The sequence below is a fragment of the Bombina bombina genome, chromosome 6, assembly GCF_027579735.1.
Source record: "Bombina bombina isolate aBomBom1 chromosome 6, aBomBom1.pri, whole genome shotgun sequence".
In the NCBI taxonomy this organism is placed as follows: domain Eukaryota; kingdom Metazoa; phylum Chordata; class Amphibia; order Anura; family Bombinatoridae; genus Bombina; species Bombina bombina.
The window spans coordinates 15,087,522-15,112,324 of record NC_069504.1 but is presented as its reverse complement, the minus strand read 5'-3'; the positions used below and the strand labels follow the sequence as shown (position 1 = coordinate 15,112,324).

Here is a 24,803-nt window from a genome sequence, read left to right as displayed (position 1 = left end):
GCAATGGACATAGTCCCTTTTGCACGGTTACACCTCAGACCACTGCAACTATGCATGCTCAAACAGTGGAATGGGGATTATGCAGATTTGTCTCCTCAAATACAGTTGGACCAGGGGACCAGAGATTCTCTTCTCTGGTGGTTGTCTCAGGATCACCTGTCTCAGGGAATGTGTTTCCGCAGACCAGAGTGGATCATCGTAACGACCGACGCCAGTCTGTTGGGCTGGGGTGCTGTCTGGGACTCCCTGAAAGCTCAGGGCTTATGGTCTCGGGAAGAAGCTCTTCTCCCGATAAACATTCTGGAACTGAGGGCGATATTCAACGCTCTTCAGGCATGGCCTCAGCTAGCTGCGGCCAAATTAATCAGATTTCAGTCGGACAACATCACGACTGTAGCTTACATCAACCATCAAGGGGGAACAAGGAGTCCCCTAGCAATGATGGAAGTAACCAAAATAATCAGGTGGGCGGAGGATCACTCCTGCCATCTCTCAGCAATTCACATCCCAGGAGTAGACAACTGGGAAGCGGATTTTCTAAGTCGTCAGACTTTTCATCCGGGGGAGTGGGAACTCCACCCGGAGGTATTTGCCCAGCTGACTCGGCTATGGGGCACTCCAGAATTGGATCTGATGGCGTCCCGTCAGAATGCCAAACTTCCTCTTTACGGGTCCAGGTCCCGGGATCCCCAGGCGGTGTTGATAGATGCTCTAGCAGCGCCTTGGTCCTTCAATGTGTTTCCACCGTTTCCTCTCCTTCCTCGCCTGGTTGCCAGAATCAAGCAGGAGAGGGCGTCTGTGATTCTAATAGCGCCTGCGTGGCCACGCAGGACTTGGTATGCAGACCTAGTGGACATGTCATCCGTTCCACCATGGACTCTGCCAATGAGGCAGGACCTTCTACTTCAAGGTCCTTTCAAACATCCAAATCTAATTTCTCTGCGTCTGACTGCTTGGAGATTGAACGCCTAATTCTATCTAAGCGTGGTTTCTCTGAGTCGGTTATCGATACCCTGATTCAGGCTAGAAAGCCTGTCACCAGGAAAATCTACCATAAGATTTGGCGAAAATATCTTTGTGCGAATCCAAGGGTTACTCATGGAGTAAGATTAGGATTCCTAGGATATTGTCCTCTCTCCAAGAAGGATTGGAGAAAGGATTATCAGCTAGTTCCTTAAAAGGACAGATATCTGCCTTGTCTATTCTTTTACACAAACGTCTGGCAGAGGTACCAGACGTTCAAGCGTTTAGTCAGGCTTTAGTCAGAATCAAGCCTGTTTATAGACCTGTGGCTCCGCCATGGAGTCTGAATTTAGTTCTTTCAGTTCTGCAAGGGGTTCCGTTTGAACCTTTAAATTCCATAGATATTAAACTTTTATATTGGAAAGTTTTGTTCTTGGTAGCTATCTCTTCTGCTCGAAGAGTTTCAGAGTTATCTGCTTTGCAGTGTGACTCGCCTTACTTGGTGTTCCACGCAGATAAGGTAGTTTTGCGTACCAAACCCGGTTTTCTTCCTAAGGTTGTGTCTAATAAGAATATTAATCAGGAAATTGTTGTTCCTTCTCTGTGTCCTAATCCTTCTTCGAAGAAGGAACGTCTGTTACACAATCTTGATGTGGTTCGTGCTTTAAAGTTCTATTTACAAGCAACTAAGGATTTCAGACAAACAACTTCATTGTCATCTATTCTGGTAAGAGGAGAGGTCAGAAGGCGACTGCTACCTCTCTTTCCTTTTGGCTGAAAAGCATCATCCGTCTGGCCTATGAGACTGCTGGCCAGCAGCCTCCTGAAACAATTACTGCTCATTCTACCAGAGCAGTGGCTTCTACATGGGCTTTTAAAAATGAGGCTTCTGTTGAACAGATTTGTTAGGCAGTGACTTGGTCTTCGCTGCATACTTTTTCCAAATTTTCCAAATTCGATACTTTTGCTTCTTCGGAGGCTATTTTTGGGTGAAAGGTTTTAAAAGCAGTGGTGCCTTCCGTTTAAGGTACCTGTCTTGTTCTTTCCCTTCATCCGTGTCCTAAAGCTTTGGTATTGGTATCCCACAAGTAAAGGATGAATCCGTTGACTGGATACACCTTACAAGAGAAAACAGAATTTATGCTTACCTGATAAATTACTTTCTCTTGTGGTGTATCCAGTCCACGGCCTGCCCTGGCTATTAAGTCAGGTAGATTTTTTTGTTTAAACTACAGTCACCACTGCACCCTATGGTTTCTCCTTTTTCTTCCTAACCTCCGGTCGAATGACTGGGGGGTGGAGCTAGAGGGGGAGCTATATGGACAGCTCTGCTGTGTGCTCTCTTTGCCACTTCCTGTTAGGAAGGAGAATATCCCACAAGTAAAGGATGAATCCGTGGACTGGATACACCACAAGAGAAAGTAATTTATCAGGTAAGCATAAATTCTGTTTTTAAAACAATAATAATTCTGGTATTGACTGTCCCTTTAAGGTTGTACAGTGATTTCTTAGCTATATTCTCGTTGTCATGGTTACCATCTGATCCTTGTCTGGTTCTCATATAGGTTTGTAGCTTTTTTTCTTTAAAGGGACATTAAACACTTTGAGATGGTAATATAAAATGATAAATTGTATATATAAAACAACTCTGCAATATACTTTCATTATTTATTTTGTCCTCTTTGCCTGCAATTCCATTCTGAAATTGTGAGCTTTTTAGTTCCTGTTAGAAATGGAAGTGCAGAACACTGTTAAATCCAGCACAACCATTGGCTGCACACTCTAGTGACCTATTTATAACTGACCCTAATTGGCCACAGCAGAGAAGGTAACACAAGTTACAACATGGCAGCTCCCAGTGTTTTATAGACACTAAAACTTTACACTTATTTTGTCACTTTTTAAACAACTAATGAAACTTTAAAAAATACATCTACTTATTAGTCATGGACTAATCTTTTCTTTGAATGCATCATTCTATCTAGCATGTATTTAGTGTTTAATGTCCCATTAAGGATCTGGCTAAAATCCGTGGGATTTTCAATGAAGAATTTGGCTTTAGTGGTCAGTGAGCGGAGATGCGCATTCTGTATTGGATATTTATTTAAGGCTTCACTGGCCAGGGTGTTTGTTGTAATTTGGGTTTTTTGTGTGCAGGTTTTATTTACTTAGAGTCAATAGATTTACTACAAAGGCTCATTTATTGATACCTACACAGCTGTTTATTACATTTTGCCAGTTCGGTGGCATCATGAAGTAGCTGCAATATTATAACATTATGAAGAAACAGAGCAGAAAAAAGGGCGCCTCCTAGTGTAGCCAATTTTTATAAAAGCAATAATGCAAAAGTAAGCATACTCACAATGTGTGAAGGCAGAGATAATGCCTAGGTGAACGTTCTGGGAAATACTATTCCTAGTATGCTTTATTTGCACTATAAGGTGCAATACTTTTTGTGAGTATCCATTCGCAAGCAGTTACAGATATTCATCACTGGTTCCACATTGATTTGCACTAGGGGTCGCCCTCTTGTTTTCTTTCTCAATATTATAACATTGTTTGTTATTTTTAACTGTTGCTTAAAGGGACAGCCTACACCAGAATTGGTATTGTTTTAAAGGTAGATAATCCCTTTATTACCCATTCCCTAGTTTTGCATAACCAACACAGTTATATAAATACTTTTTACCTCTGTGATTACCTTGTATCTAAGCCTCTGCAAACTTCCCCCTTATTTTAGTTCTTTTGACAGACATGCATTTTAGCCAATTGGTGCTGGCTCCTAGGAACTTTACGTGCGTGAGCACAGTGTTATCTATATGACACACATGAACTAACACCCTCTAGTGGTGAAAAGCTGTCAAAATGCCCTGAGAGAAGAGGCTGCCTTCAAGGTCTAAGAAATTAGCATATGAGCCTCCTAGGTTTAGCTTTCAACTAAGAATACCTAGAGTACAAAGCAAAATTGGTGATAAAAGTAAATTAGAAAATTGTTTAAAATGACATGCCCTATCTGAATCTTGAAAGTTTGTTTTGGACTAGACTGTCCCTTTTAAACTATCCAAAACACAAATGAATTGCATAATTTAACATAAATGTATTTAATGATAATTTGTGTATAAAACATTGCTATAATATTAGCTCATTTTAGCACATAACTGGCTTAAATTTTAGCCGGGTGGTCAGTAAAACCAGCTGGGTGTTGTGCCCATGAAATAGGTCCAGGGGAGAACACTGCTAAAATGTGTGGGGTAATATAATGTAGTAACTAAGGATGAGCTATTTAAAGGGACAGTTAATGCAAAAAAATGTATTGTTTAAAACGATAGATAATCCCTTTCTCTTGTAAGGTGTATCCAGTCCACGGATCATCCATTACTTGTGGGATATTCTCATTCCCAACAGGAAGTTGCAAGAGGACACCCACAGCAGAGCTGTTATATAGCTCCTCCCCTAACTGCCATACCCAGTCATTCTCTTGCAACTCTCAACACGCATGGAGGTAGTAAGAGAGAGTGGTGAAGATTTTCGACAAACATCTGCTTTGTTTGTTGTCTACTCTGGACAGAGGAGAGGTCAAAAGGCTTCGGCAACCTCTCTTTCTTTTTGGCTAAGAAGCATAATCCGCTTAGCCTATGAGACTGCTGGCCAGCAGCCTCCTAAAAGGATTACAGCTCATTCTACTAGAGCTGTGGCTTCCACTTGGGCCTTTAAAAATGAGGCTTCTGTTGAACAGATTTGCAAGGCGACGACTTGGTCTTCGCTTCATACTTTTTCTAAATTCTACAAATTTGATACTTTTGCTTCTTCGGAGGCTATTTTTGGGGGAGAGGTTTTACAGGCAGTGGTACCTTCCGTTTAAGTACCTGCCTTGTCCCTCCCTTCATCCGTGTACTTTAGCTTTGGTATTGGTATCCCACAAGTAATGGATGATCCGTGGACTGGATACACCTTACAAGAGAAAACACAATTTATGCTTACCTGATAAATTTATTTCTCTTGTGGTGTATCCAGTCCACGGCCCGCCCTGTGTCAAAAGTGTCAAAAGAACTGAAATAAGGGGGCAGTCTGGAGAGGCTGAGATACAAGGTAATTACAGAGGTAAACCGTGTATTATTATAACTGTGTTGGTTATGCAAAACTGGGGAATGGGTAATTAAGGGATTATCTATCTTTTTAAACAACAAAAATTATGGTGTTGACTGTTCCTTTAAGTATCACTTCCCTTCACACAACCCCCAGTCATTGTCTTTGCCTCTAGTAAAAGGAAGAGGTAAAGTAATGAGGTGTCCTGATTATGATTCTTCTATCAAGATTTTTTTATTTTGAAGTCTGGGCAAGATTGCTCAGCCATTAATCACAATTTGGGTCTAGCTGTACTCCACGTTAGTCTCTTCAGCAGGGCTGTGGTGGCTTTAAAGCAGTTAGGAACTTGTAAACTGGGCTTTGCTGCGTTTTCCTAACATGTTGCTGCCCTGGTATAGAAAGCCTGAGTGGGTTTACTCTGTCTTTCTTTTTACACAGGTCTCTGTGAGGAGCGGCATCCTCTCAAGCCGGGTGAGCTGTCCTCCTGCCGGATGCAGGTAAGTGCTTGGTCTTCTATGTTTGGGGGACATGCACTTTTAAAGGGTTTTCGTCTGCATTATTCTTGGAATATATATATATATATATATATATATATATATATATATATATATATATATATATATATATATATATATATATATATATATATATATATATATATATATATATATATATAAAATCAATGTAAATATTTGCATAGGAAATTAGCACATCTAGGCAAGAATCCCCGCTTGCTTTTCCCCAGAAATACCTCATATACAATATTACCAATGCACAAGGATAGCTGTGTTAGAACAGTATTTTGAAGCAAAAAAACTGAGAATTTTCATATCTAATTTGCATAACTTACCCAGAATTCTCTTGTTCATTGGTAACATTGTATTATGAGGTATTTCTGGGGATTTTCATTTCAGTTTTTTTATCTCCCCTCCATAATTTTAATGAATTTTGGTTTAACCTTGAAAATAGATTTCTGGTTGCTGCATTGATAAAGCTATCTCCTACTGATGAGTTCCAAATAGAATCAAACAGGCTGTCTAGTGAGTGATTTCTGATTTGCTGCAATAATCCTGTTAAAAGGATAGCTGTGTTAGAACCGTATTTTGAAGCCAAAAAACTGAGAATTTGCATAACTTACCCAGAATTCTCTTGTGCATTGGTAACATTGTATATGAGGTATTTCTGGGGAAAAGCAAGCGGGGATTCTTGCCTAGATGTGCTAATTTCCTATGCAAATATTTACATTAATTTTGAGACATGGAGGATTTACATTTCCGTTTTTTATCTCCCCCCATAATATATATATATATATATATATATATATATATATATATATATATATATATATATATATATATATATATATATATATATATATATATATATATATATATATATATATATATATATATATATATATATATATATATATATATATATATATATATATATATATATTCTCCTGAGGCAGGATATCATAGTCAGGAAGCAGACACTTATTGTGACTTGGTACACAAGCTTTTTGGAAGTATCCCCGACTTATTGTTTTTATATTTGAGCTCACCATTATTTTTATTTGACTATGCTTAGATAGAACTGATTAAGCATGGAGCGCTTTTCAATGTCTGAATGGACTTCTAGTTTATACAGCAGAATCCTAGAGTTTCTGACAGTTTAATATGCTTTTTTATTAACAGCTTTCTTAAGATAGGCACATCTATGTTTTTATTATCTAATTAGAGTATAGGGAAGAAGTGCTTAGGTTCCCTTTTTAGCGAGTGTTGCTGACAGTGTGAGACGCACAGTTAATTTTGGTTGCACGCTCTTTCTGTGGGCTATGATTGCTCCCGCCCTCTTCTTCCCTCAATATGGCGGATAAGCGCCATTTGCTTCAGTACGGAGCTATGTTCTGAACAGGGCTTGTGACACGCCCTTTTTGTTTTCTCTGTTGCGACGGAACTATGTGCCCATAGTAGTGTGAATGTGTCATACTACGGAGCTGGAAGTAGCTTCTGTGTGCTGAGTGACACAATACTAATATAATTGGGTGACAGTCAGAAGGCATTATAGATTTTGCAGATGTCGTTCAATCTCTAATATTTTAAGCCTTGCTTAGTGCTCTCTCATGTAGCTTTGGCTCCTTATGTTAGGGGTAATATTCTTTTAATATATTTTTGTTTTCATTCAAACCTATCTTGGGGGCATTTTTTCCATGAATTAATATAGTTTTCTCCTGATGTGTCTCATACTCTATCCTCGGTTATATAAATATAATAAATACCAGGATGTGGGTGCCTCAGGATTATTATAGACTGTTATGCCCTGCAGCATTTTTGTACTTGTAATAATTGTGCTGCATGTCTATTAGGTGAGCTCATGTCTCTTAGGAGGATACTGTTTCTCTTGTAGTGTATCCAGTCCACGGATCATCCATTACTTATGGAATATATTCTCCTTCCCAACAGGAAGTTGCAAGAGTCCACCCACAGCAAAGCTGCTAAATAGCTCCTCCCCTAACTGCCATATTCAGTCATTCTCTTGCAAGCCTCAACATAGATAGGAGGTCGTGAGAGTCTGTGGTTTTTTATACTTAGTTTATTCTTCAATCAAAAGTTTGTTATTTTTAAATGGCACCGGAGTGTGCTGTTTATCTCAGGCAGTATTTGGAAGAAGAATCTGCCTGCGTTTTTTCTATGATCTTAGCAGACGTAACTAAGATCCATTTGCTGTTCTCACACATTCTGAGGAGTGAGGTACTTCAGAGGGGGAATGGCGTGCAGGTTTTCCTGCAGATAAGGTATGTGCAGTAAAATATTTTTCTAGGAATGGAATTGACTAAGAAAATACTGCTGATACCGAAGTAATGTAAGTAAAGCCTTAAATGCAGCGATAGCGACTGGTATCAGGCTTATTAATAGAGATACATACTCTTATAAGAATGTGTTTTAAAACGTTTGCTGGCATGTTTAATCGTTTTTTAACGTACATTGGTGATAACACTGTAATGTTGGTATAGCCTTAAATGCAGTAAAAGCGACTGGTATCAGGCTTATTAATAGAGATACATACTCTTGTAAAAGTGTGTTTTAAAACGTTTGCTGGCATGTTTAATCGTTTTTTAACATATGTTTGGTGATAAAACTTATTGGGGCCTAAGTTTTTTCCACATGGCTGGCTTAAATTTTGCATAGAAACAGTTAACTGAAGCTTCCCACTGTTGTAATATGAGTGGGAGGGGCCTAATTTAGCGCTTTTTTGCGCAGTTAAAATTACAAAATGAATCATCCAGATTCCCTCAGCAGTCCCATGAATACTACAGGACATTTCTAAAGGGCTAAAAGGACTTCCAAAATCGTTTATAGGGAAGGTAATCCACAGCTCTGCTGTGGCAGTTTGTTGTGTCTGTTTTTAAAAACGTCTATGTCGTTTTTTTGATCTGTTTTTTGCATTAAGGGGTTAATCATCCATTTGCAAGTGGGTGCAATGCTCTGTTACCTTATTACATGTACTGTAAAACTTTCGTTTGTTTTACTGTCTTTTTTCACTGTTTTTCAAATTTTGACAAAATTTGTTTCTCTTAAAGGCACAGTAACGTTTTATATATTTGCTTGTTAACTTGATTTTAAGTCTTTTCCAAGCTTACTAGTCTCATTATTAGTCTGTTCTAACATGTCTGACATAGAGGAATCTCTGTGTTCATTATGTTTTAAAGCCATGGTGGAACCCCATCTTAGAATGTGTACCAGATGTACTGATTTCATGTTAAACAATAAAGATCATTTTTTGTCTTTAAAAACATTATCACCAGAGGATTCTGTCGTGGGGGTAGTTATGCCGACTAACTCTCCCCACGTGTCAGATCTTTTGCCTCCCGCTTTAGGGACTCGCGCTCAAATGGCGCCAAGTACATCAAGGGCTCCCATAGCGTTTATTTTACCAGGGGATTCTGTCGAGGGGAAAGTTATGCCGACTAACTCTCCCCACGTGTCAGACCCTTCGACTCCCGCTTCAGGGACTCACGCTCAAATGGCGCCAAGTACATCAAGGGCTCCCATAGCGTTTATTTTACAAGACATGGCAAAGGTGGTGAATAATATTCTGGCAGCAGTATTAGTCAGACTTCCTAAAGGAAAGCAGTTAGCTCTGGGGGTAGATACAGAGCATACAGACGCTTTAAGAACCATGTATGATACTACCTCACAATATGCTTAGTCTGTGGGTGATTTTTTTTTACTCAGGGAAGATGATTTAACCTGATTCTGATATTTCTACATTTAAAATTTATGCTTGAGAACCTGCACTTGTTGCTCAGGGAGGCTTTGGCTGCTCTGAATGAATGTGTACAATCGCAGGGCCAGAGAAACTGTGTAGACTGGATAAATAATATGCAGTGCCGGTGTGTACTGATGTTTTTCCAATACCTAAAGAGGTTTACTAAAAATTTTTTAATAAGGAATGGGATAGACCAGGTGTGCCGTTCTCTTCCCCTCCTATTTTTTAGAAGAATGTTTTCTAATAGTTACTGCCACACAGGACTTCTGGCAGACAGTTCGTAAGGTGGAGAGAAGAGTTTCTACTCTAGCTTAGCGTACCACTACCTCTGGCGAGGACAGTTGTGCTTTTAGATCCAATGGATAAAAAATGTTTATTCAACAGGGTTTTATCCTGCAGCCCCTTGCATACATTGCTTCTGTCACTGCTGCTGCGGCGTTCTGGGTTGAGTCTCTTGATGAGGCTTTACAGTTAGCGACTCCATTGGATGAATATATTTGACAAGCTTATGCTAGCCAATTCCTTTGTTTTCTGATGCCTTTGTTCATTTGACTAGACTAACGGCTAAGAATTCTGTTTTTTACTATACTGGCGCGCAGAGCGCTATGGCTTATATCATGGTCAGCTGTCGTGACTTTAATAAATAAGCTACTTAACTTCCCTTCAAGGGGCAGACCCTATTCGGGCCTGGTTTGAAGGAGATTATTGCTTATATCACTGGAGGAAAAGGTCATGCCCTTCCTCAGGATAGGTCCAAATCAAGGGCCAAAAAAGGTCTAATTTTCATGCCTTTTAAAACTTCAGGGCAGGTGTGGCATCCACTTCCTCTAAGGCAAAACAAGAGGGAATTTTTGCTCAGTCCAAGGCGGTCTGGAGACTATCGGACCTGGAACAAAGATAAGCAGGCCAAGGAGCCTGCTGCTGCCTCTAAGGCAGCATGAAGGAACGCCCCCCCAAAAAAGGGGAGATTTCGCCTTTCACAATTATCTGCAAACCAGATAAAGAAGGAGGCATTCTTACATTGTGTACGAGATCCATCCAGTTCCAAGAGAGGAACAGGGACAGAGTTTTTACTCAAATCTGTTTGTGGTTCCCAAGGAGAGGGAACCTTCAGACCTATTTTGGATCTAAAGATCTTAAACAAATTCCTCAGAATTCCGTCATTTAAGATGGAAACTATTCGTACCATCTTAACTATGATCCAGGAGAGTCAATAGAGGACTACAATGGATTTGAAGGATGCTTATCCTCATATTGTGATGCATAAAGATCACCATCGTTTTTCAGGTTTGCCTTTCTAGACAGGCATTACCAGTTTGTAGCTCTTTCCTTTGGGATATCTACAGCCCCAAGAATCTTTATGGAGGTTCTGGGGTCGCTTTGGCGGTCCTTAGGCCGTGGGGTATAGAAGTGACCCCTTATTTAGACGACATCCTGATACAGGCGTCAAACATCCAAATTGCCAGGTCTCATACGGACGTAGTACTGGCATTTCTGAGATCACATGGGTGGAAAGTGAACAAGGAAAGAGTTCTCTATGCCCAATCTCAAGGGTTTCCCTCCTAGGGACTCTGATAGATTCTGTAGAAATGAAGATTTACCTGACGGAGTCCAGGTTGTCAAAGTTTCTAAATTTCTGCCGTGTTTTTTTCATCCCATCCGCGCCCTTCGGTGGCTCAGTACATGAATGAAATCGGCTTAATGGTAGCGGCAAGGGACATAGTACCGTTTGCACGTCTACATTTCAGACCGCTGCAACTATCCATGCTCAGTCAGAGGACCGGGGATTACACAGTTTTGTCCCCCTGTTAAACCTGGACCAAGAGACCAGAGATTCTCTTCTCTGGTGACTATGTCGGGTCCATCTGTCCAAGGGTATGACCTTCCGCAGGTCAGATGGGACAATTGTTACAATAGATGCCAGCCTTTTAGGTTGGGATGCAGTCTGGTACTCCCTGAAGGCTCAGGGATAGTGGACTTAGGAGGAGACCCTCCTTCTAATAAATATTCTGGAACTGGGAGTGATATTCCATGCTCTTCAGACTTGGCCTCAGTTAGCAACTCTGAGGTACATCATACTCAGTCGGACAATATACACGACTGTGGCTTACATCAGCCATCAAGGGGGAACAGAAGTTCCCTAGCGATGTTAGAAGTCTTACAATAATTCACTGGACAGAGACTCACTCTTGTCTATCAGCTATCCATATCCCAGGTGTTGTGAACTGGGAGGTGGATTTTCTAAGTCGTCAGACTTTTCTTCCGGGGGAGTGGGATTTCCTCCGGAGGTCAAGACCAAGCAGGAGAGGGCTTTGGTGTTTTTGACAGCGCCTGCGTAGCCACGCAGGACCTGGTATGCAGATCTGGTGGACATGTCATCCTTTCCATCACGGTCTCTGCTTCTGAGACAGGTCCCTCTACATCAGGGTCCTTTTCAACCATCTACATAGAATCAATCTGAGATGGACTGCCTGGAGACTGAACGCTTGCTGTTATCAAAGCATGGCTTCTCCGAGTCAGTCATTGATACCTTAATACAGACATGAAAGCCTGTCTCTAGGAAAATTGAACGTAGATATGGTGTAAATATCTGATTGTTATGAATCCAAGGGTTACTCATGGAGTAAAGTCTGGATTCCCAAGATATTATCTTTTCTCCAAGATGTTTTTGAGAAAAGGGTTGTCAGCTAATTCCTTAAAAGGGACAGATTTTTACTCTGTCTATTTTTTTGCACAAGCGTCTGGCAGGTATTCTAGACGTTCAGGCATTTGGTCAGGCTTTGGTTAGATCCAAGCCTGTGTTTAAAACTGTTGCTCCGCCATGGAGCTTAAACCTGGTTCTTAAGGTTCTTCAAGAAGTTCCGTTTGAACCTTTTTTGTTCCATAGATATCAATCTTTATCTTGGAAAGTTCCTTTTGGGTAGCTATTTCCTCGACTCGTAGAGTCTCCAAGTTATCTGTGTTACAATGTGATTCTCCTTATCTGGTCCTTCGTACGGATAAGGTAGTCCTGCGTACCAACCTGGGTTTTTTCCTAAGGTGGTATCTAACAAGAACATCACTCAAGAGATAGTTGTTCCATGCTTGTATCCTAATCCTTCTTCAAAGAAGGAACGTCTATTACACAATATTGGACGTGGTTTGTGCTTTAAAGTTTTACTTCCAAGCTACTACAGTTTTCATCAAACGTTCACCTGTTTGTTGTCTATTCTGGACAGAGGAGAGGTCAAAAGACTTCAGCAGCCTCTCTGTCTTTTTGGTTAAAAAGCATAATTCATTTAGCTTATGAGACTGCTGGACAGCAGCCTCCTGAAGGGATTACAGCTCATTCTACTAGAGCTGTGGTTTTCACTTGGGCCTTTTTTAAATGTGGCTTCTGTTGAACAGATTTACAAGACGGAGTCTTGGTCTGCTCTTCATACTTTTTCAAATTTAACAAATTTGATACCTTGCTTCTTCGGAGGCTATTTTTGGGAGAAAGGGTTTTTTACAGGCAGTTGTAACTTCCGTTTAAGTACCTGCCTTGTCCCTCCCATCATCCGTGTACTTTAGCTTTGGTATTGGTATTCCATAAGTAATGGATGATCCGTGGACTGGATACACTTAACAAGAGAAAACATAATTTATGCTTACCTGATAAATTTATTTCTCTTGTAGTGTATCCAGTCCACGGCCCGCCCTGTCACTTTAAGGCAGGTAATTTCTCCAACATAGGTGTGTCCGGTCCACGGCGTCATCCTTACTTGTGGGATATTCTCTTCCCCAACAGGAAATGGCAAAGAGCCCAGCAAAGCTGGTCACATGATCCCTCCTAGGCTCCGCCTACCCCAGTCATTCTCTTTGCCGTTGTACAGGCAACATCTCCACGGAGATGGCTTAGAGTTTTTTAGTGTTTAACTGTAGTTTTTATTATTCAATCAAGAGTTTGTTATTTTAAAATAGTGCTGGTATGTACTATTTACTCAGAAACAGAAAAGAGATGAAGATTTCTGTTTGTATGAGGAAAATGATTTTAGCAACCGTCACTAAAATCCATGGCTGTTCCACACAGGACTGTTGAGAGCAATTAACTTCAGTTGGGGGAACAGTGAGCAGTCTCTTGCTGCTTGAGGTATGACACATTCTAACAAGACGATGTAATGCTGGAAGCTGTCATTTTCCCTATGGGATCCGGTAAGCCATGTTTATAAAGATCGTAAATAAGGGCTTCACAAGGGCTTATTAAGACTGTAGACTTTTTCTGGGCTAAATCGATTCATTATTAACACATATTTAGCCTTGAGGAATCATTTTATCTGGGTATTTTGATATAATAATATCGGCAGGCAGTGTTTTAGACTCCTTATTATTTAGGGGCTTTCCCAAATCATAGGCAGAGCCTCATTTTCGCGCCGGTGTTGCACACTTGTTTTTGAAGAGGCATGACATGCAGTCGCATGTGAGAGGAGCTCTGATACTTAGAAAAGACTTTCTGAAGGCGTCATTTGGTATCGTATTCCCCTTTGGGCTTGGTTGGGTCTCAGCAAAGCAGATACCAGGGACTGTAAAGGGGTTAAAGTTAAAAACGGCTCCGGTTCCGTTATTTTAAGGGTTAAAGCTTCCAAATTTGGTGTGCAATACTTTTAAGGCTTTAAGACACTGTGGTGAAAATTTGGTGAATTTTCAACAATTCCTTCATGTTTTTTCGCAATTGCAGTAATAAAGTGTGTTCAGTTTAAAATTTAAAGTGACAGTAACGGTTTTATTTTAAAACGTTTTTTGTACTTTGTTATCAAGTTTATGCCTGTTTAACATGTCTGAACTACCAGATAGACTGTGTTCTGAATGTGGGGAAGCCAGAATTCCTATTCATTTAAATAAATGTGATTTATGTGACAATGACAATGATGCCCAAGATGATTCCTCAAGTGAGGGGAGTAAGCATGGTACTGCATCATTCCCTCCTTCGTCTACACGAGTCTTGCCCACTCAGGAGGCCCCTAGTACATCTAGCGCGCCAATACTCCTTACTATGCAACAATTAACGGCTGTAATGGATAATTCTGTCAAAAACATTTTAGCCAAAATGAACACTTACCAGCGTAAGCGTGACTGCTCTGTTTTAGATACTGAAGAGCATGACGACGCTGATAATAATGGTTCTGAAGGGCCCCTAACCCAGTCTGATGGGGCCAGGGAGGTTTTGTCTGAGGGAGAAATTACTGATTCAGGGAACATTTCTCAACAAGCTGAACCTGATGTGATTACGTTTAAATTTAAGTTGGAACATCTCCGCATTCTGCTCAAGGAGGTATTATCCACTCTGGATGATTGTGACAAGTTGGTCATCCCAGAGAAACTATGTAAAATGGACAAGTTCCTAGAGGTCCCGGGACTCCCAGAAGCTTTTCCTATACCCAAGCGGGTGGCGGACATTGTTAATAAAGAATGGGAAAGGCCCGGTATTCCTTTCGTCCCTCCCCCCATATTTAAAAAATTGTTTCCTATGGTCGACCCCAGAAAGGACTTATGGCAGACAGTCCCCAAGGTCGAGGGAGCGGTTTCCACTTTAAACAAACGCACCACTATACCCATAGAGGATAGTTGTGCTTTCAAAGATCCTATGGATAAAAAATTAGAAGGTTTACTTAAAAAGATGTTTGTTCAGCAGGGTTACCTTCTACAACCTATTTCATGCATTGTCCCTGTAGCTACAGCCGCATGTTTCTGGTTCGATGAGCTGATAAAGGCGGTCGATAGTGATTCTCCCCCTTATGAGGAGATTATGGACAGAATCAATGCTCTCAAATTGGCTAATTCTTTCACCCTAGACGCCACTTTGCAATTGGCTAGGTTAGCGGCTAAGAATTCAGGGTTTGCTATTGTGGCGCGCAGAGCGCTTTGGTTGAAATCTTGGTCAGCTGATGCGTCTTCCAAGAACAAGATACTTAACATTCCTTTCAAGGGGAAAACGCTGTTTGGCCCTGACTTGAAAGAGATTATCTCTGATATCACTGGGGGTAAGGGCCACGCCCTTCCTCAGGATCGGCCTTTCAAGGCAAAAAATAAACCTAATTTTCGTCCCTTTCGTAGAAACGGACCAGCCCAAAGTGCTACGTCCTCTAAGCAAGAGGGTAATACTTCTCAAGCCAAGCCAGCTTGGAGACCAATGCAAGGCTGGAACAAGGGAAAGCAGGCCAAGAAACCTGCCACTGCTACCAAGACAGCATGAAATGTTGGCCCCCGATCCGGGACCGGATCTGGTGGGGGGCAGACTCTCTCTCTTCGCTCAGGCTTGGGCAAGAGATGTTCTGGATCCTTGGGCGCTAGAAATAGTCTCCCAAGGTTATCTTCTGGAATTCAAGGGGCTTCCCCCAAGGGGGAGGTTCCACAGGTCTCAGTTGTCTTCAGACCACATAAAAAGACAGGCATTCTTACATTGTGTAGAAGACCTGTTAAAAATGGGAGTGATTCATCCTGTTCCATTAAGAGAACAAGGGATGGGGTTCTACTCCAATCTGTTCATAGTTCCCAAAAAAGAGGGAACGTTCAGACCAATCTTAGATCTCAAGATCTTAAACAAGTTTCTCAAGGTTCCATCGTTCAAGATGGAAACCATTCGAACTATTCTTCCTTCCATCCAGGAAGGTCAATTCATGACCATGGTGGATTTAAAGGATGCGTATCTACATATTCCTATCCACAAGGAACATCATCGGTTCCTAAGGTTCGCATTCCTGGACAAGCATTACCAGTTCGTGGCGCTTCCTTTCGGATTAGCCACTGCTCCAAGGATTTTCACAAAGGTACTAGGGTCCCTTCTAGCTGTGCTAAGACCAAGGGGCATTGCTGTAGTACCTTACTTGGACGACATTCTGATTCAAGCGTCGTCCCTTCCTCAAGCAAAGGCTCACACGGACATTGTCCTGGCCTTTCTCAGATCTCACGGATGGAAAGTGAACGTGGAAAAGAGTTCTCTATCTCCGTCAACAAGGGTTCCCTTCTTGGGAACAATAATAGACTCCTTAGAAATGAGGATTTTTCTGACAGAGGCCAGAAAAACAAAACTTCTAGACTCTTGTCGGATACTTCATTCCGTTCCTCTTCCTTCCATAGCGCAGTGCATGGAAGTGATCGGTTTGATGGTAGCGGCAATGGACATAGTTCCTTTTGCGCGCATTCATCTAAGACCATTACAACTGTGCATGCTCAGTCAGTGGAATGGGGACTATACAGACTTGTCTCCGAAGATACAAGTAAATCAGAGGACCAGAGACTCACTCCGTTGGTGGCTGTCCCTGGACAACCTGTCACAAGGGATGACATTCCGCAGACCGGAGTGGGTCATCGTCACGACCGACGCCAGTCTGATGGGCTGGGGCGCGGTCTGGGGATCCCTGAAAGCTCAGGGTCTTTGGTCTCGGGAAGAATCTCTTCTACCGATAAATATTCTGGAACTGAGAGCGATATTCAATGCTCTCAAGGCTTGGCCTCAGCTAGCGAGGGCCAAGTTCATACGGTTTCAATCAGACAACATGACAACTGTTGCGTACATCAACCATCAGGGGGGAACAAGGAGTTCCCTAGCGATGGAAGAAGTGACCAAAATTATTCTATGGGCGGAGTCTCACTCCTGCCACCTGTCTGCTATCCACATCCCAGGAGTGGAAAATTGGGAAGCGGATTTTCTGAGTCGTCAGACATTGCATCCGGGGGAGTGGGAACTCCATCCGGAAATCTTTGCCCAAGTCACTCAGCTGTGGGGCATTCCAGACATGGATCTGATGGCCTCTCGTCAGAACTTCAAAGTTCCTTGCTACGGGTCCAGATCCAGGGATCCCAAGGCGGCTCTAGTGGATGCACTAGTAGCACCTTGGACCTTCAAACTAGCTTATGTGTTCCCGCCGTTTCCTCTCATCCCCAGGCTGATAGCCAGGATCAATCAGGAGAGGGCGTCGGTGATCTTGATAGCTCCTGCGTGGCCACGCAGGACTTGGTATGCAGATCTGGTGAATATGTCATCGGCTCCACCTTGGAAGCTACCTTTGAGACGAGACCTTCTTGTTCAGGGTCCGTTCGAACATCCGAATCTGGTTTCACTCCAGCTGACTGCTTGGAGATTGAACGCTTGATCTTATCGAAGCGAGGGTTCTCAGATTCTGTTATCGATACTCTTGTTCAGGCCAGAAAGCCTGTAACTAGAAAGATTTACCACAAAATTTGGAAAAAATATATCTGTTGGTGTGAATCTAAAGGATTCCCTTGGGACAAGGTTAAGATTCCTAAGATTCTATCCTTCCTTCAAGAAGGATTGGAAAAAGGATTATCTGCTAGTTCCCTGAAGGGACAGATTTCTGCCTTGTCTGTGTTACTTCACAAAAAGCTGGCAGCTGTGCCAGATGTTCAAGCCTTTGTTCAGGCTCTGGTTAGAATTAAGCCTGTTTACAAACCTTTGACTCCTCCTTGGAGTCTCAACTTAGTTCTTTCAGTTCTTCAGGGGGTTCCGTTTGAACCCTTACATTCCGTTGATATTAAGTTATTATCTTGGAAAGTTTTGTTTTTAGTTGCGATTTCTTCTGCTAGAAGAGTTTCAGAATTATCTGCTCTGCAGTGTTCTCCTCCTTATCTGGTGTTCCATGCAGATAAGGTGGTTTTACGTACTAAACCTGGTTTTCTTCCAAAAGTTGTTTCTAACAAAAACATTAACCAGGAGATTATCGTACCTTCTCTGTGTCCGAAACCAGTGTCAAAGAAGGAACGTTTGTTGCACAATCTGGATGTTGTTCGCGCTCTAAAATTCTATTTAGATGCTACAAAGGATTTTAGACAAACATCTTCCTTGTTTGTTGTTTATTCCGGTAAAAGGAGAGGTCAAAAAGCAACTTCTACCTCTCTCTCTTTTTGGATTAAAAGCATCATCAGATTGGCTTACGAGACTGCCGGACGGCAGCCTCCCGAAAGAATCACGGCTCATTCCACTAGGGCTGTGGCTTCCACATGGGCCTTCAAGAACGAGGCTTCTGTTGATCAGATATGTAGGGCAGCGACTTGGTCTTCACTGCACACTTTTACCAAATTTTACAAGTTTGATACTTTTGCTTCTTCTGAGGCTATTTTTGGGAGAAAGGTTTTGCAAGCCGTGGTGCCTTCCATTTAGGTGACCTGATTTGCTCCCTCCCTTCATCCGTGTCCTAAAGCTTTGGTATTGGTTCCCACAAGTAAGGATGACGCCGTGGACCGGACACACCAATGTTGGAGAAAACAGAATTTATGTTTACCTGATAAATTACTTTCTCCAACGGTGTGTCCGGTCCACGACCCGCCCTGGTTTTTTTAATCAGGTCTGATAATTTATTTTCTTTAACTACAGTCACCGCGGTACCATATGGTTTCTCCTATGCAAATATTCCTCCTTAACGTCGGTCGAATGACTGGGGTAGGCGGAGCCTAGGAGGGATCATGTGACCAGCTTTGCTGGGCTCTTTGCCATTTCCTGTTGGGGAAGAGAATATCCCACAAGTAAGGATGACGCCGTGGACCGGACACACCGTTGGAGAAAGTAATTTATCAGGTAAACATAAATTCTGTTTTTTTCATTTGAACTACAGAACCACTGCACCCTATGGTTTTTTCCTTTCTCTGCATGTTTTCGGTCGAATGACTGAATATGGCAGTTAGGGGAGGAGCTATTTAGCAGCTTTGCTGTGGGTGGACTCTTGCAACTTCCTGTTGGGAAGGAGAATATATTCCATAAGTAATGGATGATCCGTGGACTGGATACACTACAAGTGAAATAAATTTATCAGGTAAGCATAAATTATGTTTTTTGACTGTGCAACAGTTTTTTCTCCTTTATGTCCCAAGCCTTAATGGCGTCACATGAAGTGCCCTGTGGTTCCTCTCAATCTCCAAGAGGAGTGTTTTGCATACAGAATTGAGCCCAGATATTCTCTACGTTATCTGCGGCTTGGTCTGTTTTCCCTTTCTCAGGGAAAGTGCAAAGGAACATTTATAATTTAGAATTTGAAGGTTTCGGTTTCACATTTGCCTACACAGAGATCCATCTCCTAGGTAAGGAGGTTTAGCTAGTTTCTGAGGGGGAAATCTCAGACCTGGACGGTATAATCCCTTCATCTGAGATTGAAGTTGTATACTTCAGATTTAAGCCTGAACACCTTTGTTATGTTAAAGAAGGTTCTGTGACATTAGCGATTTCCCTTTAAGAAAGGAAAAGCAGATAGAGGAAATTTAAATTTACCAGAGAGTAAGGTTTCTGCTCTGCTTGCTACTATCATATTGCCTTCCTTATAGTCTGCCAAGGAGGATAGTCGATAGTATCTGAGGGTTAAATCTCCGTTCAGACAGCATAATTCCTTTATCTGGTGCTGAAGTATTCCTTTTCAGTTTCAAGCCTGAACCTTATTTTCTTTAGGAAGGGCTGGCTACTTGGTAAACCTCAACTTTCCTGTTGTTGTCAATACTCATTTTCTAGTGAATTTTATTTTTACTAGGAATTATTGTAAAATTTGTCCTGTTCTCGACCGTGTTAGAATTTTCTCAGGTATGGGGTGCAAGGTAGCGTGACCGAGCGGTCTATGGTGCTGGATTTAGGCTCCAGTCTCTTTAGAGGCGTGGGTTCAGATCCCACCGCTGCCAGAATCATCATTTAAAACAAGGAAAGTTGTCTCCTTTAATATCATGGTGCTTATTAGGGGCCATTGATATTCTGGTCAAGAAAACTTTAATCCTTATATTAGGATAGATGTTACTTTAGGAAAACTTTTATGGACAAGTCCGGCATCCTTTTGATGTTACGCCTTATCTGATTCCATTTTGGTGGATCCTGGAAGGGGCAGTCTATCTCAGTTTTTTCACTTGCCTGGATACGGTTTTCCTAGATCCCTAAGGGGCTGTAGAACTCTTATCTCTAGGTTCTGAATTGATATCAACTCCTTCCCAGGAGTAGATTCCTTTTTCTCTAGTTTGTCTGTAGCCAGATAAAGAGGCGTTCTTGAAATGTGTTTAGAATCTTCCTCCCTGGGAAGAATTGTTCCAGTACAGGAACAGGGGTTAACTTCCTTTTCCATTCTGTTCTAAATGATTTTTGTCCTAATTTAGACTTGACCTGTTTAAATAGGTTTCTCTGAGTACCGTCCTCAAGATGGAGACTATTCACTCCATTCTTCCTTGGTGCAGGAGATTCAATTTTTATCAGCCTTAGACCTAAGGATGCGTTCCCTCATTTTACCAAGTAAAGGAATCATCTCAGATTTCTGAGTTTTGCCTCCGGCAAACTTAAGTTGTGGGCCATCATGGCTATGCGATTGCTTCCAGAGTTTTCCAAGGTTTATGGGTTTCGATTCAGTCCCGGGATTTCAGTGGCGCCTCTCCTGGTCATCCCATGGGTCCAGGCGCCATCCTTCTACAAGCAAGATCTTATTGGAGGTTTTTGTCTGTCTTCGTTCCACGAATGGAAGTGGAGCTGGAAAAGAGCTCCCTTGTCCCAGCTTCATGGGTTTTCTGCTTAGGATTTATTTTTGATCCTTTGAATGGAGTATTTTCTATAGGAGGTCAGGAAGGCCTAGATCCTTTTCCGCTTGCCGCCTCCTTCTGTCCACGGTTCAGCCTCAATGACTCTGTGTCCGATTCTGCATGCTCAGTCACTGGAATGGGGCTGTCGACAAGAGTCTTTTTCCTGTGGTGTTTTTTACAAGAGCGCTCGGTTGTCAGGCGAGAGGTAGGGTGACCGCTGTCCGCATTCTAGCGCAGGGAAGTTGGTCCTAGGAGTAGTCTGCTCTCCTCTTCATCAGTTGGAGTTGGTTATGTTTTACAATGCTCTGATGGTTTGACCTCAGTTGTCTTTTGCCCATTTTGTCGGGTTCCAGTCTGACAACCTTTTCTGTGGCTTACATCAACTTCCAGGAAGGAACTCTAGTTCCTTAGTCACGTAGGAAAGTGCTCTCAGTTATTGCCCATTTGCCATCCTCATTTCTTGAATGGAAAATTGAGGAAACGGATGTGTTCTCCTCAAGGTTATCTTCCAAATGGGGGTTCCCAGATTTGGTTATGATCGGGTCTCGTCAGATCTCAAAGTTCCATGTTCGGTTCAAGGTCAAGAGATCCTCAAGCCTTCTGATAAATGCTCTGGCAGTTCTTTGGAACTTTAGGTTCTTATCTTCCTTCTCTGTTTGTCTTCTTCCACGAGTTATGGTTTGGATCTTGTAGGAGAGAGCATTGGTTTTCTCCTAACTCGTGACCCCGCAGGACCTGTTAGGCGGATCTAGTGGAGATGTCGTCTCTAACTCTATGGAAGTTTACACTGAGGAAGGGTCTTCTGCTTTAGGGGTCTTTCCTTAATCCAAATTTCGTTTCTCTGAAGCAGTCTGCTTGGAGATTGAACATTTGTGTTAGGAAGATTATCTATAGGATATGGCAGGATCTCGAGGATCTCATCTTTTCTCCAGGTAATCCTTGATTGGGGGTTATCTGTTAGATCTGGCAGATGTACAATCTTTTTATCTGGTCCTGGTCTGAATAAGGACTGTGTTTAAGTCAGTTGCTCCCTTGGAGCCGTAACTTTGTTCTTAAAGTTTTTCTTCAGGCTCCGTTTGGGCCTATGCATTCCATAGATATTAAGTTCTATCTTGGAAAGTTTAATTTCTTCTTCTCTGAGGATTTCCAAACTCTCAGCCTTGCAGTGTGGTTTTCCTTATCTCGTATTTCAGGCAGATAAGGGAGTTATTAGTACCAGGTTTGTTTTTGTTTTTTTCTTGAGGTTGTTTCGGACAGAGATTTTCATCAGGAGTTTGTTTTTCCTTTTGTCCGTCCTAATGATTTCTTCTCATAAAGATCGTTTCTTGTTCATTTTATATGTTGTATGGGTCCTTTTATTTATCTACATGCTACGAAGGACTTTCGTCTTCTGTATTATTGTTGCTTTCTGACATGAAGACCAGAAGGCTTCTGCCACTTCTCTTTCTCTCTGGTGGAGAAGTGTTTTTTGCAGGGCTTATCAGACTGCTGGATGGCAGCCTCCTGAGAGACACACCACTAGGGTGGTGTTTTTCTTCCTGGGCCTTGTAGGATGAGGCCTTTGTAGCATGGATTTGTTAGGCAGTGACTTGGCTTTTCTTGGCTCACCTTTTCCAAAGTCTATAAATTTAATTTCTTTTATCTCGGATGAGGTTTCTTTTGGGTGAAAGGGTCTTTCGGCAGTGGTACCTTGTGTTTAGGTTACCTGTCTTGTCCCTCCCTTATCTGTGTCCTCTAGCTTGGGTATTGATTCCCAACAGTAATTAATGATGATCTGTGGACTCACTGTGTCCTTTAGAAAGAAAACAAAATGTATGCTTACCTGATAAATTTATTTATTTCTTGATACAGTGAGTCCACGGCCCTCCCTGTTTTCAGTCAGGTTTTTTTGGTATTTAAACCTCAGGCACCTCTGCACCTTGTGTTATTTCCTTTCTCTCTTTTTCCCTCGGTCAAATGACTGGGGGGTTGTGGGAAGGGAAGTGATACTTAACAGCTCTGCTGTGGTGCTCTTTGACTCCTCCTGCTGGCCAGGAGTGATATTCCCAACAGTAATTAATGATGATCCGTGGACTCACCGTGTCAACAAAGAAATACATTTATCAGGTAGGCATACATTTTGTTTTTTACCTCTGTGATTACCTTGTATCTTAGCATCCTCTGACGGCCCCCTGATCACATGACTTTATCTATTGGCTTGCATTTAAGCCAATTGGTGCATTGTTGTTTGAAACCACAGGCGTCGGCACAATGTTATCTATATCATATCTATATGACTCACATGAACTAGCACTTCCCTGTTGTGAAAAGCTAATACAATGCATGTGATCATGGGCTGTCTTTAGGGTCCTAGAAACAGACAGAAATTTAGAGGCTTGAAGGTTATAAAGTATGTTAATATAACCATGTTTTTTGTTCAAAGCTGGGAATGGGTAGTAAAGGCATTAGCTATCTCTTTAAACAATAACAATTTTTGTGTTGCCTGTCCCTTTAAGTCAAGGGCTTCACTGATTGGTTTATGGAAATGTTTAAAACATTGTCTGTTAGTAGTATGTATCCCTTTCTGATGAAGCACCTACGGGCATGAAACAAGTAAGAACATTCATGTAATAAATGTGTGCATAGGTCTATAAAATACATATTACATCCAGGGGGTGTGCGCATAGGTCTGTATGTATAATATATACGTATACATCCGGGGGGTGTGCGCATAGGTCTGTATGTATAATATATACGTGTACATCCAGGGGGTGTGCGCATAGGTCTGTATGTATAATATATACGTATACATCCGGGTGGTGTGCGCATAGGTCTGTATGTATAATATATACGTATACATCCGGGGGGTGTGCGCATAGGTCTGTATGTATAATATATACGTATACATCCAGGGGGTGTGCGCATAGGTCTGTATGTATAATATATACATATACATCCGGGGGGTGTGCGCATAGGTCTGTATGTATAATATACGTATACATCCCGGGGGTGTGCGCATAGGTCTGTATGTATAATATATACGTATACATCCGGGGGGTGTGCGCATAGGTCTGTATGTATAATATATACGTATACATCCGGGGGGTGTGCGCATAGGTCTGTATGTATAATATATACGTTTACATCCGGGGGGGGGGTGCGCATAGGTCTGTATGTATAATATATACGTATACATCCGGGGGGGGTGCGCATAGGTCTGTATGTATAATATATACGTATACATCCGGGGGGGGGGTGCGCATAGGTCTGTATGTATAATATATACGTATACATCCGGGGGGGTGCGCATAGGTCTGTATGTATAATATATACGTATACATCCGAGGGGTGTGCACATAGGTCTGTATGTATAATATATACGTATACATCCGGGGGGTGTGCACATAGGTCTGTATGTATAATATATACTTATACATCCAGGGGGTGTGCGCATAGGTCTGTATGTATAATATACGTATACATCCGGGGGGGGGTGCGCATAGGTCTGTATGTATAATATACGTATACATCCAGGGGGTGTGCGCATAGATCTGTATGTGAAATATATATGTATACATCCAGGGGGTGTGCGCATAGATCTGTATGTGAAATATATATGTATACATCCAGGGGGTGTGCACATAGATCTGTATGTGCAATATATATGCAGGGCCGGTGCTAGGATTTTTGGTCACACAGGCGAGGATACATTTTGTGCCCCCCCCCATTACATACCATATACCATTTCTGATTTTTACAAAATGTTAAAAAGATGTACTAAAAAACCCTAAAGATTATTATATACTCAAAATATATATATATACTGTATTGTGTGTGTGTGTGTGTATATATATATATATATATATATATATATATATATATATATATATATATATATATATATATATATATATATATATATATATATATATATATATATATATATGTATATATACATACATACATACATACATACATACATACATACATAC

General features: G+C 41.6%; 1 protein-coding gene and 1 non-coding gene across 5 annotated transcripts in view; both read left to right on the top strand.

Annotated features, from left to right (window-relative positions):
• GCC1 (GRIP and coiled-coil domain containing 1) overlaps positions 1–24,803 on the top strand; it is a 127,967-nt gene that overhangs the window by 71,566 nt on the left and 31,598 nt on the right. The window lies entirely within an intron of this gene.
• Positions 19,875–19,956, top strand: TRNAL-UAG (transfer RNA leucine (anticodon UAG)). The gene has a single exon. It is a non-coding gene; the product is annotated as a tRNA-Leu (tRNA).